This window comes from Equus caballus, chromosome 21, assembly GCF_041296265.1.
Source record: "Equus caballus isolate H_3958 breed thoroughbred chromosome 21, TB-T2T, whole genome shotgun sequence".
In the NCBI taxonomy this organism is placed as follows: domain Eukaryota; kingdom Metazoa; phylum Chordata; class Mammalia; order Perissodactyla; family Equidae; genus Equus; species Equus caballus.
The window spans coordinates 54,166,961-54,183,436 of record NC_091704.1 but is presented as its reverse complement, the minus strand read 5'-3'; the positions used below and the strand labels follow the sequence as shown (position 1 = coordinate 54,183,436).

Genomic DNA, 16,476 nt, shown 5'->3' with positions numbered 1-16,476 from the left:
GTTGGATATTTCTTATTAAAAGTGTATTCAAAATAGGCCACCTGTTTTAAAAATGTGCAAAAGACATGAATGGGCAATTCACAAGAGAAAATTTCCAAATGGCTAATAAGCATATGAAAATGTGCACAACATTGTTGAATCATCAGGAAAATTTAAATTAAAAACACAAGGAGATATATGACCACAAGAGTAGCTGATATTAAAACTTTAAAAAGTCTCTCAATATTAGGAAATATATGGACAACTGGAACTTGTACACATTGCTAAAAGGAGTGTAAAGTGATTAAAAAATCACTTTGTGAACAGCTTTGGCAGTATGTACCAAAGCTAACCATAAGCCTTCCATATAACTCAGTAATTCTATTCCTATATAAACCCAAAAGAATTCAATGCGTATGTGCCCCAAACAGGCATACATAAAAATGTTCATAGAAGTTTTATTTACAATTGATAAAACTAGAAATAACCAAAATGTCCATTAACAATATACTGAATACATATACTTTTATATTCTTTTTTAAAAATTATTTTATTGAGGTCATATTGGCTTATAACATTGTGTAAATTTCAGGTGTACATTATTATATTTCAGCTTCTGTGTAGACTGCATCGCATTCATCACCAATAGTCTAGTTTTATGTATCACCATACATATGTGCCCCTTTACCCCTTTCACTCTCCCTCCACCCCCTCCCCCTCTGGTAACCACCAATCTATTCTCTTATCTATGAGCTTGTTTGTTTATCTTCTACATACGAGTGAAATCATATGGTATTTGTCTTGCTTTGTCTGACTTATTTCGCTTAGCATAATACCCTCAAGCTCCATCCATCGTGTTACAAATGGCATGATTTTGTCTTTTTTATGGCTGACTAGTATTTCATTGTATATATATACCACATCTTCTTTATCCATTCACCTGTTGGTGGGCAAATGGATTGCTTACAAGTTTTGGCTATTGTGAATAATGCTGTGATGGACATTTTTATATTCTTAATTAAATACTACATAGCAATAAAATAAACTATGTCTAGATGAAACAATATAGATGAAATTGTTCAAAGTGAAAGCTCCAGAGAGAAAAGATGATGTACTTAGAATTCCATTTATATGAAATTTTAAAAACTGGAAAAAAATAAAATCAGAATAATGATTATTTGGAGTGGAGAAGTACCCAAGGATTAGCTAGAAATGGCCTCGTGGGTGCTTCAGGGCTGTACGGTTCTATACCATACTCTAGAGACTGATTACATGAGTTTATACCTATCTAACGATCATCAATGATTCATGTAGGATTTCTGTGCTTCATTGTATGTAAATGAAACTTTAATAATAGTAGACACACAAAAAACATAGCTCTTTTCACTAGTTCTTTTTGTATCATATAATTTTACACTACTTACGACTGAAGCCCTCTGGGGCTTCCAGTTAATTATCACAGGTACATGAATTTTTACTACTCTATTATTCACAGTATTATGACGTAGCTAGTCCATATTTTTAAACTAATATGATGAGGAAATATTTCTATGGTGACAGTTACAACCAACAAATGAATTGTATTTCTACATTTATTCCATAATGCCTTATAACAGAATTTTCCATAGTATAAACTCAAGTTCATTCAAAATAAAGCAAATTAAAAATTAGGAAGAAATAAAATAATAATTTGAGCACAGAGAGTAATAATATTTGACGAAAAAGAAAGCAAGAAACATTATGTCTAAGTTTTCTCTTAGCTTGTCCTTGAAGTACAATTACTTTTGGTTTGAAAAGAAAGGTGACTGATTAAGCATAATTTTGAGGAGCATTTATTACTTACAAATTAGAAAAATAAACAATGAAAGTTCATGGTGGCTTCGGAATTGAAAGAGAACCTGGTTTCTTTAAATAAATTCAAATCTCCTGGTCTGAAAACAGCAAACATACAACCTGGTACAGGACAGAAATTGCAAATGAGCCATCTTGGCTGTCACTGATTCCAGTAGCCATTTGTGAGTAAAGTTTCAATTTCATACATCATATTAGTATTCTATGGTTGTCATAAAATATCACAAATTTCATGACTTAAATGATGCACATTTATCATCTGAGAGCTATGGAGGGGAGAAGACCTCCAGAACTAGCTGGATGAAGTCAAGGTGTCAGTAGGTCCACTTCCCCATCTGGAGGCTCTAAGGAAGAACGCATTTTCCAGCCTTTTCTAGCTTTTAGAGAGCACTCCCATTCTGTGCCTTGTGACCCTTTCTCCTTCAAGTTTAGCAAAGTTGCATCTTTCTGATCATTCATCAATAGTCACACCTCCATGAGGCTTGGAAAGGGTCTTCACTTTTAAGGACCCATACAATTTAATATAGAACACATCTAAATAATCCAAAATAGTCTCCTCATCAAAATCTGCAAAATCTCTTTTGCCATGTAAGGTAGCATATCTATAGATTCTGAGGATTAAGATAAGGACATTTTGTGGGACACTCTTTTGTCTACCATACACATATTCATTATTGAAGTGTCTCTTTGACATCTAAGTGATAATGTATGTAAGCCACTGAATGCATCGGGCTGAAGTTCAGGGTAGACACTTTGGCTAGGGATATAAATATATATAAGATATATATAATATATTAATATAATATTGCATATCATATATCATAATATTACTATATATAAGATATATATGCATATATAATAAGAATAGATCTTATTATTGTATATTATATAAGGATCATCTAGGTCAGATGGCATTTAAAGCCTGGAGACTGGATGAGATCACCAATAAAGGAAGTCTAGGTGGAAAAGAGACTAGGACAAAGTCTCGAGGCTGTATAACCTTAGCAGATCAGGGGGAAGGCAAGGATCAGCAGAGGAGGTTTGCGAACTTGGAAAGTGAGTAGAAGTGAAACCAAGAGACTGTGGTGACCTAGAAGCTAAGTGGACTCTGGGTCGGGACGAGAAGTGGTCAACCGTCTCATCGGCCAAGTAAGATGAACACTGAGAACCAGTGATTGCACTCAGTCAAGAACTATGATATCGTTTACGGGAGTAGTTTCAGTGGATTGGGGAGAAGAAAGCCAAATAAAAGTAGTTTAATAAAAACGAGAGAGGAGAGGAATTGAATGTAATCTATAAAAGCAGCTATTTTTAGGAATTTTCCTGCTGAGCTGGAAGAAGTGTAGTGGCAGGTGATAGGAAAAGAAAAGTTTATTTTATTTCATTTTTAAATTTATTTTGTTTTTTAAAAAAGTGAATAATGAAATCATTCAGCAAAGAGAAAAAGATTATTGATAAAGAAACAAATTGTTGAAACAGTGTCCTTCAGTATGTAAAGGGTTTCAAACATATGTGGAGAGGTCAGCCTCAGATAAAAGTTCAGAAATTTCATCCACAGCAAAAACAGAGGAGTTGGATATAGAAGGTGATGAAGTGGGTAGATTTGTTAATCTATCCTGATGGATTTCATTTCTACAATGAAATAGTCAGGAAGGTAATTGGTTGAAAAGGAGAATGGGGAAGAAATGATTGGAGATTTCAGAAACGAAGAAGGTGTGAAGCAGTCGCCTAGAGAGGAGACTGCGTGAAAATGTTCGATAATTGCTGGGCAGCGTTTCATGCCCAGCTCAAATTTATAAAATGTCCTGAGACACATCAAAAGACACAGTGTACATGTATTCATGTATTTATACATACATGGATGTTTTAGTCCACAGTAGGACTAATATATGCTTAGAATTTGATGTGGCTGCCAAAAGAGCTAATCTTATCTTTAGCTGCCAAATCAGAAATACAGATATCCAGAACGCAAGCAACAACACATTACATTCACTTCAGTACCATGTTTTAAAAGAATGAGAGCTTCAGAGGGTGGAAAAGAAATAGCAACATGCACCTGGGCTAATACAGGAACAGGTGTTATATGTTTGGAAGCAACGGAGAAATCATTTCAGATTTAAAAGTAGCAGCATTAGTTCATGCTACTTTCCTATAAGTCCAATGTTGATAAAATTTCAAAGAATAAAAGACTCTGAGTTGAGAAGCACAATAGAGATCATTTAGTGAAAACATCCACTTAAAACAGGAAGCTGTGACTCTAGAAGAAAGAACACTAGATTAGGAAGGATAATCTCAACTCTAGTTCCCGGCCTGTGATTTATGCCTTGAGGAAAAGATTCATCTCTTACTCTTCCTTGTATCTGCCTCAGTGGGTTGTACAGCGTGTTTTCAAATGAATAAATAAGTGAAAACCCTGAATCACTGCACAATATTCCTGAACCTCAGTGTTATATTTTCCTCGTTTAAAAATGGAATAATACAAATAGCTTTACCTAATGTGTAGATATTCTGTGAGAACACTGTTGATGGCCAAACATTACGTGGAAATCTTTAGTATCAGATCTCATTGGATAAAATTTTACAGCTACTAACAAGAATTTAAAACACTCAGCACTTTCAGAAATCTTCTGTTTAAATTATAAAACCCTAATGATTTTTCCATGAGTCTTTTTTTAATAACTTAAATTCAATTTTCTTTTTGTTTTTCTTCAAAAACCAAAAAACTATATTTTTTGTCTCCATAATGAATTTCAAGGTCTCACAACTCGGGTTTCCTTACTACTCTTGAGATCCAAATTAGGTTTAAAAAAAGGTTAGACAGAGCCATGTAAACAACATGAGCACAGCAATAAGTGATGTTCTAGAAACCCCTTTAGTGCAGGAGACCCCCTAGGAGAGTCCGCTCCCGTTTCATGATTCCCTGCTTATTTGTGGGTTAATGAAGAGTACAGGAGCCCCTGCTAAGTAATTTTTTTTAATTGGTATTGCCCTTGGATTTATCTCGCCCCAAGTCAGGTGTTCTGAACCACTGAGATACAGCAAACACAGCTTATCTATATATTCGCTTTGCGTATATAATTTTAGTCTATGATTTTTTAACACAAAAAGTTGCATATTCTCTTCTGTAGTATGTGTGTGGAAAGTTGACGTATTATAGATATCTATTTAAACTCAATGGAATTTACAATTCTGACTAAAAGAGAGCATGATAAGAAATCAGCTGTAATAAAACAAGTGTTCTTATTCTGGAAGAAATAAAGCAATTCTCAGAAATCTTTCATTTTAGTTTATGCTTGTCTTGGAGGTAATGCAAAGGCAGCCAATAGGATAATTCCAGCTGGTCATAGTCTCTAAGAAAGAAGGCATCCTCCCACATAAGGAAAAAATCATCATGTCTCAAGAGTTCTATTGAATCTTTATTGCCCAGCCCCTTAATAAAACTCCTTTGTTGCTCTGTCAAGATCTGCTGAACGAGTCAGAGTCAGAGATAAACCAAAAAAATCTTGCAATGTAGCAAAACTGAGAACTGCTTTTCTCCATAAATTAGGTACATTTCACTGAAGGAAACTGCCTTCCATAATACTATTATTTTCTCCAAAGCAAAGGCTTGTGAGAGGTGATTATTCTATATTTTTCATTTAGAGTTCAAAAGTTTAAATATATTTCTATTAGTAAAATCATCAATGGGGGTAACAGATGAATTTATCTAGGGCAATTTTCACATGGGGTCCTGGAATTAAAATATCACTGGGAATAAAAATGGAATGAAGGATTTAAAGAAAGATCTAAATTTGTTTATTTTTCTCTGTATCCATTTGAAACAATTTCTTTCCATATGTGGAATGGAATAATCTCAGCCAATTTTTTTTTAATTGACGTATAGTTGACATACACTATTATGTTAGTTTCGGGTGTACAACATAGTGACTTGACATTTATATACATTATGAAATGATCACCATGATAAGTCTAGCAATCATTTGTCATCATAGAAAGGTATTACAATATTATTGACTATATTCCCTATGGTGTATTTACATCCCTGTGACTTATTATAAACAGAAGGTTGTCCCTCTTAATCCCCTTCACCTATTTCGTTCAAGCCCCCACCTCCCACCCCTCTGGCAATCACCAACTTCTTCTCTGTATCTGTGAGTCTGTTTCTGTTTTGTTTTGTTTGGTAGTTGTTTTTTTTTTTCATTTTTTAGATCCTACAAATAAGTGAAATCATTCAGTATTTGTCTTTGTCTGTCTGACTTATTTCACTTAGCACAATGTCCTCTAGGTCAGCCATGTTTTAACTGTACTGTTTGAAGTGGAAGTTTGATAGTGTATACATACACACACAGGATTTGGGAATCCACAATTGTCTATCAAGTCTGCTTCTGCTGTTTATTAGCTTAGAGAAATTGCCTACTTTTCAAAGCTTGGATTAGCACATGTAACTAGAGGATATAATACCTGACTCACAACGTTGTAAGAAAAACGCTTAGCAAGTTAGAGAATAGTGTGATAGAATGGATTCTATTTGATGCTAATGGAAAGAAATTCTATACTTAAGAAAAAGTTCTAGTTGAATTTGCTAGCTTTATGCATACCTTGTCTGAAAACATGAGCCAGAATAAAAAAATATACTTGTACATTTATGCATGCATATGTAACTTTTTCAATAATTTCAAAACTAAACAAAAACATTGCTTGAACGGAACAAAGAAGACATGTATAATTTACCACTGTGCGTTTTCACCAGCTACTAACTTTTGCACAGTTTGCTTTATCACAGTCTCTCTCTTCTCTCTGCTGTCTCTCTCACTCTATAAATAGATAGATAGGTAGGTAGATAGATAGATAGATAGATAGACAGACAGATGGATAGATATGTATGTATATACACTATAAATACTCTCTCTATATACATACATGCACAAATATATATGCACATGGGTTTTCTTAGAGCTACTAAAAAAATTTTAAGTTGCGGACGTCACTCACATTTATCCCTAAATACTTCAGTGATTTTCTAAAAACATAAATATTACCTTACATAACCGCAATTGTGCTATTATGAAAATCAGGAAATTTAATATGATATCACACTATTATCTAAGTCATAGTTAATATTTTCTTGTGAAAATGTATTGTGCAAACAAAAATACACACAAAGTGCATTTAGGAAAGTTGCTCTATTTCAGGGTTACTCTAATTGCAAAGCTTGGCTTAGGCCCAACCATTTATTGCTATGCATTGGCAGTTAAATTACAGAGCAGGATGTGTAACAGGACAGGAATTTACACTCCTCACTACATTAAAACTTCAATCCGGTTTCTTATTTGGAGATTAATACCTGACTGGCAGTAGTTACTACTTTAATTCTCTCACATCAGTCAGCTATGTTAGAAATTATACATATTAGCTACAAAAGGTATTGACCAATTTTGTCCTAGCAACATTTACCAAGATACTAGAAGTTCTAAGATAATATTTTATTGGGAAAATAACGTTACAAATCAGAAAACAATTAAACGAAAATTCAGCCAATTTGTTTGCTAACTCAAAAAGGTACAAAGAGGGAATTTTCTTTTTCAGGCTCCAATACTAATGTTGGTTTACTGTTTTATTAATTGTCTTAATTCTTAAACATATTGTGCACTTCCTTTACTCATGGATTTAATACACTGTTTCCATTTAGATATTCTTAAAGTGTGAGGTTTTAAGTAATACCACCAGTTTGTAGTGGCCCTTTAAAAATTAAATATGAGTTTGATGTAGTGATAACATTTAAAAATGCAGTGATTAAATACACTTTGCTTTCTCAGGAGGAAAAGCAAACATACAAACAAGAAACGACTAGTTCCAAGTTTTCATTACTTCACGTTAAGGAAGTGAGGAGTCTGAACAGGGCAACTTCCAAATTCTTTGCAATTACATCTCTATAGACCTTGTATTAGATTTTGCATTTCTCCTTCCCAGTAGAGCCTGATACTTCTAATGCGCAATTAGGGGAAGCAAAGAAACCTTGTTTACACAAATAGAAAGCTAATGAGATGGTACAATCAATGTGAATACGCGATCATTTCAGAGATACAACTCCAGCACTTAATCTAATTCCTAACAAAGAATTAGCTGCAGCCAACTGAAGATCCTGAAGGAAATTAGCTTTCCTCCTGTTTGTCTTTTTATGACCTGGGTTGAATGCCAGAACCTCATTATCAGTGCTGGTCCCTCTTTTAAAAGCATCCACTTCGTTGTCTTTAAAAGTTTCAGGAGGGATTATAATTTTTAGTGTTATTCCAACACAGAATTATAAGAAAATCCCAAATAAACATTCTTTCTGAGTGCACATAATATTTTTTTCGGAAGTATTATGATTCATTTTCAACTATGCAATAGTTTTTTTATTTTAAATACTAGTTAAGACAGATTATGCTTTCCAATATACCCTAGCCATAGATTTAATATGTTAAATGATTTCAGTACTCATATAACCCCATTCTTCAATAGATCAAAGAACCAAAACATAGAATTAGGCTGCTCTGCAATTTAGAGTAACAATAGTGGCCAATAATTTAGATTCCTAGAGTCCCAGGACAGATTCATTTCCACAGCAAAATGCTGACTCTCTCTGACATCTTTACTTAAATTCAATTACTAGCATTTGTAAATTGCTTCATTTTGTACAAGAAATGAACATTTAAAATAAAATATATTTAACCACAATCATTCATTCACAAAGAGAGAATTCATTATTTTTTTCTCTTCACATGTGTTTCTTTAGTTTAATCCTGAGTGTGGATTGTGAAAAAAGCTGAAAAGCACCACAGAATCAATTGTCCATATTATTCAGTCTCCGGTTTAAGGAATGAGAGATTATCTTTAAAATATTAAAACTTACATCTAAGGGATGCTAAACCATGTCTTACCATCATCATCTAGAAAGACATTGTCATTTGGACTCAGGCAAGACCAGAGTCTTAGGGGGTCAAGGCATATGATATCGAGGTTTAATTGAAGGAAAGATAAGCTGGGAGAGGAAATGGTGTGGGGGTTGCCTGGACAACCTCATAGGAAGGAAAAGTGCAGCTAGAGGGGAACTGCGGAATGAATTTTTGTAGGAATGGAAGACACAACGAAGGAGACATATGAAATAAAAGGGAAGGCACACATTAGCACCTTAGCATGGGTCTTGTAAAAGAAAGAGTGGCATATTTTGGCCAATACTTTGTTAAAAAATAAATCAAACTGTCAGAAAGGGGAAAAATAAAATCAGTCCACCCACACTTGTGCTTCATTTATATGGCAATGGCAGACAGCCAGGATACAAATAGGTTATTTTAATGTTGATAATTAGTCGTGAGCCTTAAAAGTTTTGATGAAATTGTTGTCAGCTGTTCCCTAAAGATGTAATTCTGGCATAGGATCCCATATCTTTTCGCTGGGAAGTGTTTGTTAATAACGTTGCAATCGGATTGCTGGGCAAAAGAGGAAAAACAAGCCTGATTGCTGCCAATATTTGTATAATTATAACTAAATAGTCAGTCACTCTTCTCTAACAGGGAGGACACTCCGATTTTAAAACACTGCAAGTTCAGGGAAAATATCAACAAAAAACTTGGTCTTGGATCCAAATTTTACCAATAATCATCTGCTCTCCCATTAATACATAACAGGGCATATAAACTTACAATAAAAATCCTAAAAATATTTATACACCTGGGATCAAGGTTTTACTCCTTGCACCTACCCAGAGAAAGTCTAAGTATACAAAAAAGAGTTTATGCCCAAATATGCTCATTTCAAATTTATAACAATAAAAAACTGGAGATGACCTAAACTAAAAATTATAGCATGTTTAACTAAACTATGAGAATCAGTTAAAAGACACAAAATAGAAGAGAAAGAAAGGACTGTTTCCTCAGGGTCATACATTTTCCAGACACCTTTCATTCAATCATTCCATCTCCTGCACGAAAAGCTCACACACCACTCCCCATGACTACCTCAGTATTGGACTTCGCATTTTGCAAACTGGACAGCTAGCTGTCACAGTAATGGAAGACAAGGTCATGCAACCAACAATGACGACACACCACTTATATCCTAAAATTATATACTTCATTATTCTTACAGTTTACTTTTTTATATCGCTGAATATTAGTTTTTTTAATCAGAAATTTAAATATTCTATATATTGCCCTAGGCTATTACGAAGAATAGTAAATAATCTACATTCTCTAAAGCAATTTGCTCTTTACAAGTAAAAGTACTTATTTTGAGAATGTTTAGTGCCTCATATGAATGTTCACTGTAGTAAGGCTTTGTTTCATTTTAATAACGTTTGCTGATCTAGAATATTCAGGAAAATGACAGTTCATCACATACTTTAATGTAGTGAAATCTCTGCAGGCTTCTTTTAACTTTAGGATGTAATTTTGTTGAAGTCCTAATTTCATCCACATAGATTTTTGGATCATACATAATGAGCCATGCTATGTTATAAGAATAATTGCTTTGAACTCAGTAAAGAATTTAATATTATAACATTAAATTACAATTAGATGTGCTCAAATATTTCAGGTATTATTTGTAGAAATTCGGCTGAAAGAAGGCAAAAAATGATAAGGGTAATTTGGTAGGAAAAAGGTAGGAGGTGGTAGGAAAATAAGACAGAGAGAAAGAGAGACTAAATCCAACCTCAACAGTGATGATAGGACAAGCAGAAATAACACATATAAAGCATGAACAGTACCAGGCACATAAAATATTATTAAAAGAGAATTATTTGTTACTATTCGAAGCTTTCGGCTTTAAAGAATTATTCATTATGGTAAATTTCCATAATAAAAATGTTAAAGCCATCACATTCAATTTTTTTGGGTAGAGTTTTGGCTATTTTAATATTTTGCAAATAGCAGGATTACATATAAAAACTCAAACTAATTGAGCAATTACTCATTTTGGTCATGTTTCAACCTTTATTATTTGCTATAGCTCTTAAAGATAAACAACAAAATGTTTAGTATGGCCTATAAGGCCCTGCATATTCTGTTCTTTTCTCTGACTCCAACCACCTCTGACTTTCTGCCTCAATCTGTGCTTCAGCTAATTATCCTTTCTGTGCACTGGCCATGTCACCTCTCCTCCCCTCACTCTTATGGCAGGAAGCTTGCACACATAGGTCCTTCTACACAGAATGCGCAACAGATCCTTCAGAATTAAATAATATGCACTGTCTCTGTTTTGTGCAGCACTTCAAGGAGGATTTCATGTCTCTCTAAAGAAAAGAAACATACTTACATATCTTGGCATTTTACTTAGGAGCAAATTCCCTTTAGTAGGATTTCAGTTGTGTTAACTCAGACTTCCCTTTGTGAATTCTCAAAGAATTATCGCCCTCCATCGTCTTCTTCAATTTCTGCATTCTAGTCTTTGTGTTTGTGTGTGAGTTGAAAGTATGTATTAATAAGACATATTAGAATTGTGTGCTAAGTAGTCAGTTACCTTAGGCAATGAGAGTCATGTGAGATGCTTTTTGGCAACAGTTTTAACCACCCATCCTTAGGAATAAGCAGCCTGACAGTTCCATGGGGTAGCTCTGTTGGCCTCTGGGCTGTTTGGGTCCACCTTCTAAAACGTGAGGCTGTGTGTGTTCAGGATTATCTCTTCTGATCTACATTACTGTGGTTTCTGCTTTGAGGGTCGAAGTGATACTGCATAATTAGGTGATTATGAACAGTTATCTTCTTAGCTGGATGAGTGCCAGGGTATCCAGAATCAACTGATTTTTACCAAGACCTCCAACAGAACAGTTAAAATCTTCACAGAAGTTTAAGAACTTATTTACCTATTTTCCCTAAACATTTGAAGTGTGCTCTAAGGGTAAATAGATATGTCCCATGCCTGATCTACGTAGTGACAATAATCGCTTCCGGTAATGCACTTTATCTGCTTTTGCTTCTTTCCCATTCAATTGTACCTTAAGGTTGTATGAAGAAATTAGAAAGAAACGCACTTAATATCAAAGTGACTATTTCATTCTCTATATTATAAGAAAGAACATTTAAATTATAGTAAGAAAAAAATCATTCTAATTCCTCAAATCATCCACAGTTCTAAAAATCCATATTGGTTAGCAAATATGAAACACTACTCTGTCTTTTTTTCAATAAAAATTGAACATTTCCCCATTATTTCCCATTTCAATTGTGCTATTTAGTCTTTCTAATTTATTTTATTATCAGCTTACACTTTTTTATTACAGCAAAAGTAAACCTTTGTATCTTATCTTTCTAACTTCACTGCTATAATTAGAGGGGTTTTCTCCACATTAAAGGAATTCTTTCAGACTTCTTTGTCTCCATTTTGAAGCCTCTCTTGATTTTTCTGTCATCTCTCCTATATCTCCACTCTGTCCTCTCCCACCTTCTCCTCATTTCTTCAATCTCTCTCTCTCTCTCATAGTTTGATTTTGCACTCCTATTTTTTAAGCACCTCAATATTTCTTAACAATGCCAGCATTTAGTTTAACTTGAGGCGCCAGAATTCATTACTGGTATAGGTCTTCAAATGTGTTATCATAACACTTGCTCTTTTCCTCAGGCTGATGAAAATAAAATTACATTTTCCCCTCTAGCCATTTTTTCATTAAGAATCCATTCTCAAATACAGCATACTAATATACTTTCTCCTTAAACAGATCTGTAGATTGGTCGAAATACAGTTATTTTCGTAGCCTGTATGATAAAGATTCAACCGAGGGAGGAATTAGTGCTGGATGAACTTTCTCATTCGAAACTGAAGGAAACACTAATAGTTTTATATGGTTAAATATGCAACCAGATTCAAAATTAGAGAGACTGTAAGAGTAGAGCTGGACAGGGAGAAGATGACTGAGAAAAGAGAAAGTCTTGGGGATTCAGAGTATGTGTATTTGTGGCAGACACAGCTAGTTGTCCACTCAAAATATATTCTCTTCTTCTTCCTTACTAAGGAAGTTTAAGGGTGGCAACATATACAACCAAAAGCTGCATTTCCTGGTCTTTCCCGCAACTAGAAGTGGCCATGTGACCCAGGTCTGACCAATGAAATATAAACACAAGTCACTGGGTCTTGTTCCCAGCAAGGCTTTACTAAATGGCATGGACTCATTCTGCAAGAAGCTTTTGCCTTTTGCCCTTCCTCTTATCACCCCAGATTGATTGCAATGTAAGCATTGACACTGTGGATTCAGCCATAAGGGTAAAAACATGATGGGCATTGCTGGTCCTTCATTTCAACATGTAGCCTAGAACAAAAACAGGAACACCATCTCCTTCCAGATTTCTCCTTCTAGATTTCTCCTTCTCCTTTTCTTCCTCCTCCTCCTTTTTAAAATAGCTTTATTGATGTATAATTGATATACAAAGAACTGCACATATTTAAGATGTACAAAAGGATGAATTTGAACATATGCAAACACCCATGATACCATCATCACAATCAAGGTAATAAGCATATCCAACACCTCCCAAAGTTTCCTGGTGCTCCTTTCTTTTTGGATTTTTGTCTTTTTTTTTTCTTTTTGTGCTTTACATAGTAAAAACACTTAATATGAGATTTACCCATTTAACAAGTTTTGAAGTGCACAATATATATTGCTAACTATAAGCACCATGCTGCATAGCAGAACTCTAGAACTTCAGCTAGCGTAACTAAATCTTTATACCTATTTAAAAACAACTCTTCATTCTCCCCACCCCACCCCACCCAGCCCCTGACAACCACTATTTTATTCTTTGCTTCTATGAATTCATCTATTTGAGATATCTCTTATAAGTGGAATCATGCAGTACTCATCCTTCTGTGACTGGCAGAGATAAGTTATGTCACTAAGGATAAGTGTTCACTAGGATGTGGAAGAATTGGAAGCTTTGTACAATATTGGTGGGATGTGAAATGGTGCGGCAGCTTTGGAAACTGTTTGGAGATTCCTAAAAAAATTTAAAATAGAACTACCACATGATCTGGTAATCTCACTTCTAGGTATATATCCAAAAGAATTGAATCAGGATCTCAGAGAGATACCTGCACTCCCATGTTCATTGCAGCATTATTTACAATAGCCAAGATACGGAAAGAAACTGTCTATCCACAGAGGAACGGATAAAGAAAATTTTCTGTATATATAGATATATCTATATATACACACACATATATATATGCATATGCATGCAATGAAATATTATTCAGCATTAAAAAAGGACATCCTGTCATTTGTGACAAAATGGATGGACAATATTTCTTTCTATATGAACAAAATATATTGTCTATTGTGTGAGTCATGATTTGGGTCTTGTGTTAGGAGCAGCTGAGCATATTCCTAACATACAGTTATTTCGTTATGATGCAGAAAGAGGTCAGAATTATGAAGTAGTGTAGGAGACTGAACATTGTATATTTGGTTATATTACTTCCCCAATTCTTTTATGCATTGATTTTCACTATTAAGCCATTTTTCTTGGCCTTTTATTTGATCGCCAGCAGGGTTTTTGTGTCAGGAGTTAAGCAAAAGGTAAAATGTAAGAAAAAGTTCCAAAGGAAAATAAACATTGGTGGGTGGCATTCAAGGAATGTCCTGCAGCACTATGCTGAGGCCCCATGCGTTGAGCAGGATGTAGACTCAGCAGCTTTTTAAAGCCTATTCTTCTAAAATAAGATTTTATGATTACCAAAATAACATTATTTATGCAATTTAGAATATAGAGATAAGGTTAAAAAAACCCAACAACTCGCTCTTCCACCCCCTAGAACAACCACTGCTCTCTTCTTGGATTATAAATCTTTCTCCTTCACTTATACATATTTCTATATAATATGATAGGCTGTTTTTAAATACCAATGATATTTAATAGTGGAAAATATTTCATCATATTGATATATACCACAGGGGGTTGTTAAACTATCTTATTTTCAGAAAATGTGGTGCTTTACAAGCATTCCCCATGATAAATACTAAGATAGAGTTCATAAATCTTTCCTCTATATAAGTCCAAGCTAGACTATACATCTTTTTAAGGTTTTGATATATTTTTAAAATAAACTGTAGACCTTTTATGTTAATTTTCACTTTCCTCAATAATGTGGGTGTTTATCTCCTTCTATTTCTCATTACGATACACCAAATAGCATTCAAAATTAAAATTGTCAATGTTGTGAATCAAGTGGAATCTTTACTTTGTGCTGTAATAGGTTTATGATTCTTTTTCTTTTAAAAATTTCTTCCTCCAGCCACTTTCTGCTGGAGGAAGTAGCTTATGATGCATGTCAATAAGTTAATCTATTTATTTCTCTATTAGTTATGGTAAGGTTACTACTATAAGTAAAATATTTTTAAAATGTGTAGGGACAGACTGTAATATAAATTTACTTTTTTCGGGGCTGGCCCCATGGCACAGTGGTTAAGTGCGCACGTTCTGCTTTGGGGCCTGGGGCTCACCGGTTCAGATCCCGGGTGCAGACATGGTACCGCTTGGCAAGCCATGTTGTGGTAGGCATCCCACATATAATGAAGAGGAAGATGGCAGGGATGTTAGCTCAGGGCCAGTATTCCTCAGAAAAAAGAGGAGGATTGGCAGAAGATAGCTCAGGGCTAATCTTCCTCTGGTAAAAAAAAGAAATTTACTTTTTTCTCACAAATTTCTTAACATCTGGCTTCCAAGGTTGCTCTAGACTTTAAATATTCTGGAAGCAATATGGAAAACAGAATAGAGTTTTTCAGCCTCAGGACTACTGGCATTTTGGATCAGAATGCTTTTTGTTGTGGGGACTGTTTTGTGTATTATAGGATGTTTAGCTGCATCCCTGGCCTCTACTGACTAGATGTAAGTAGCTGACACTCCAGTGTAACAATAAAAAATGTCTCCAGATATTTCCAAATGTTGCCTATGGAGCAAAATGTCCCCAGGTTGAGAAGCACTATCATAGGGGAACCTGATTATGGGCCAAGCCTGGAAACAGTGCTTACCATTTTTATATTCCACTGGCTAAAATTCAGCCATGGGCAACATTCCTGGCAAGAAAAGCTAAGAAAGGTAAGCTCACTGTGAGTCAAGGAAGTAGAGAAAAAGTGTTTGATCAATAACAGGAAGTGTCTATGACTATTACACAATACTTTTGCTTTCCTCATTTTTTTTCTTTTTTGGGTACACATCTTTTAGGGAAAAAAATACATATCCTCTGCTGTGTGTGTATTTTGCCCTCATTACTGCCTCAACCCCCTTTATAAAGTCCACCTGGCATGCTTCCTCTATATTATGCCACCTTCACTGAAGCAGTGTTATACATGTGGTGAAAGAGCTTTTCCCCTCCAGTAAGTGAAATTAGACAAATGATTACTATTGATTTTTTAAACTCTTATGTTATCAATCATTGTCTGCATATTACCATAACCAAAGATTGTCTTTAGTCAATAAAGATAGATAAATCTTCTCAATCATGTGTTGGAAGTAAGACAGATTAGATTGGGAATGATGGGATCAATGTCCAGTTTAAATGTGTGGGGTCTGAATTTTGCCATATTCCTTTACTGCATACTATAACACAATTTTAGTCATATGAAGAAAGCCTAAATTTGTTTCCTGAGTTCTCAAGGTATTCCAAAATGTTGCAACA

At 34.6% G+C, this 16,476-nt stretch overlaps 1 protein-coding gene across 6 annotated transcripts in view; it reads right to left on the bottom strand.

The window, feature by feature from the left end:
* The window catches only part of CDH12 (cadherin 12), a 937,014-nt gene that overhangs the window by 748,840 nt on the left and 171,698 nt on the right, over positions 1–16,476 (bottom strand). The window lies entirely within an intron of this gene.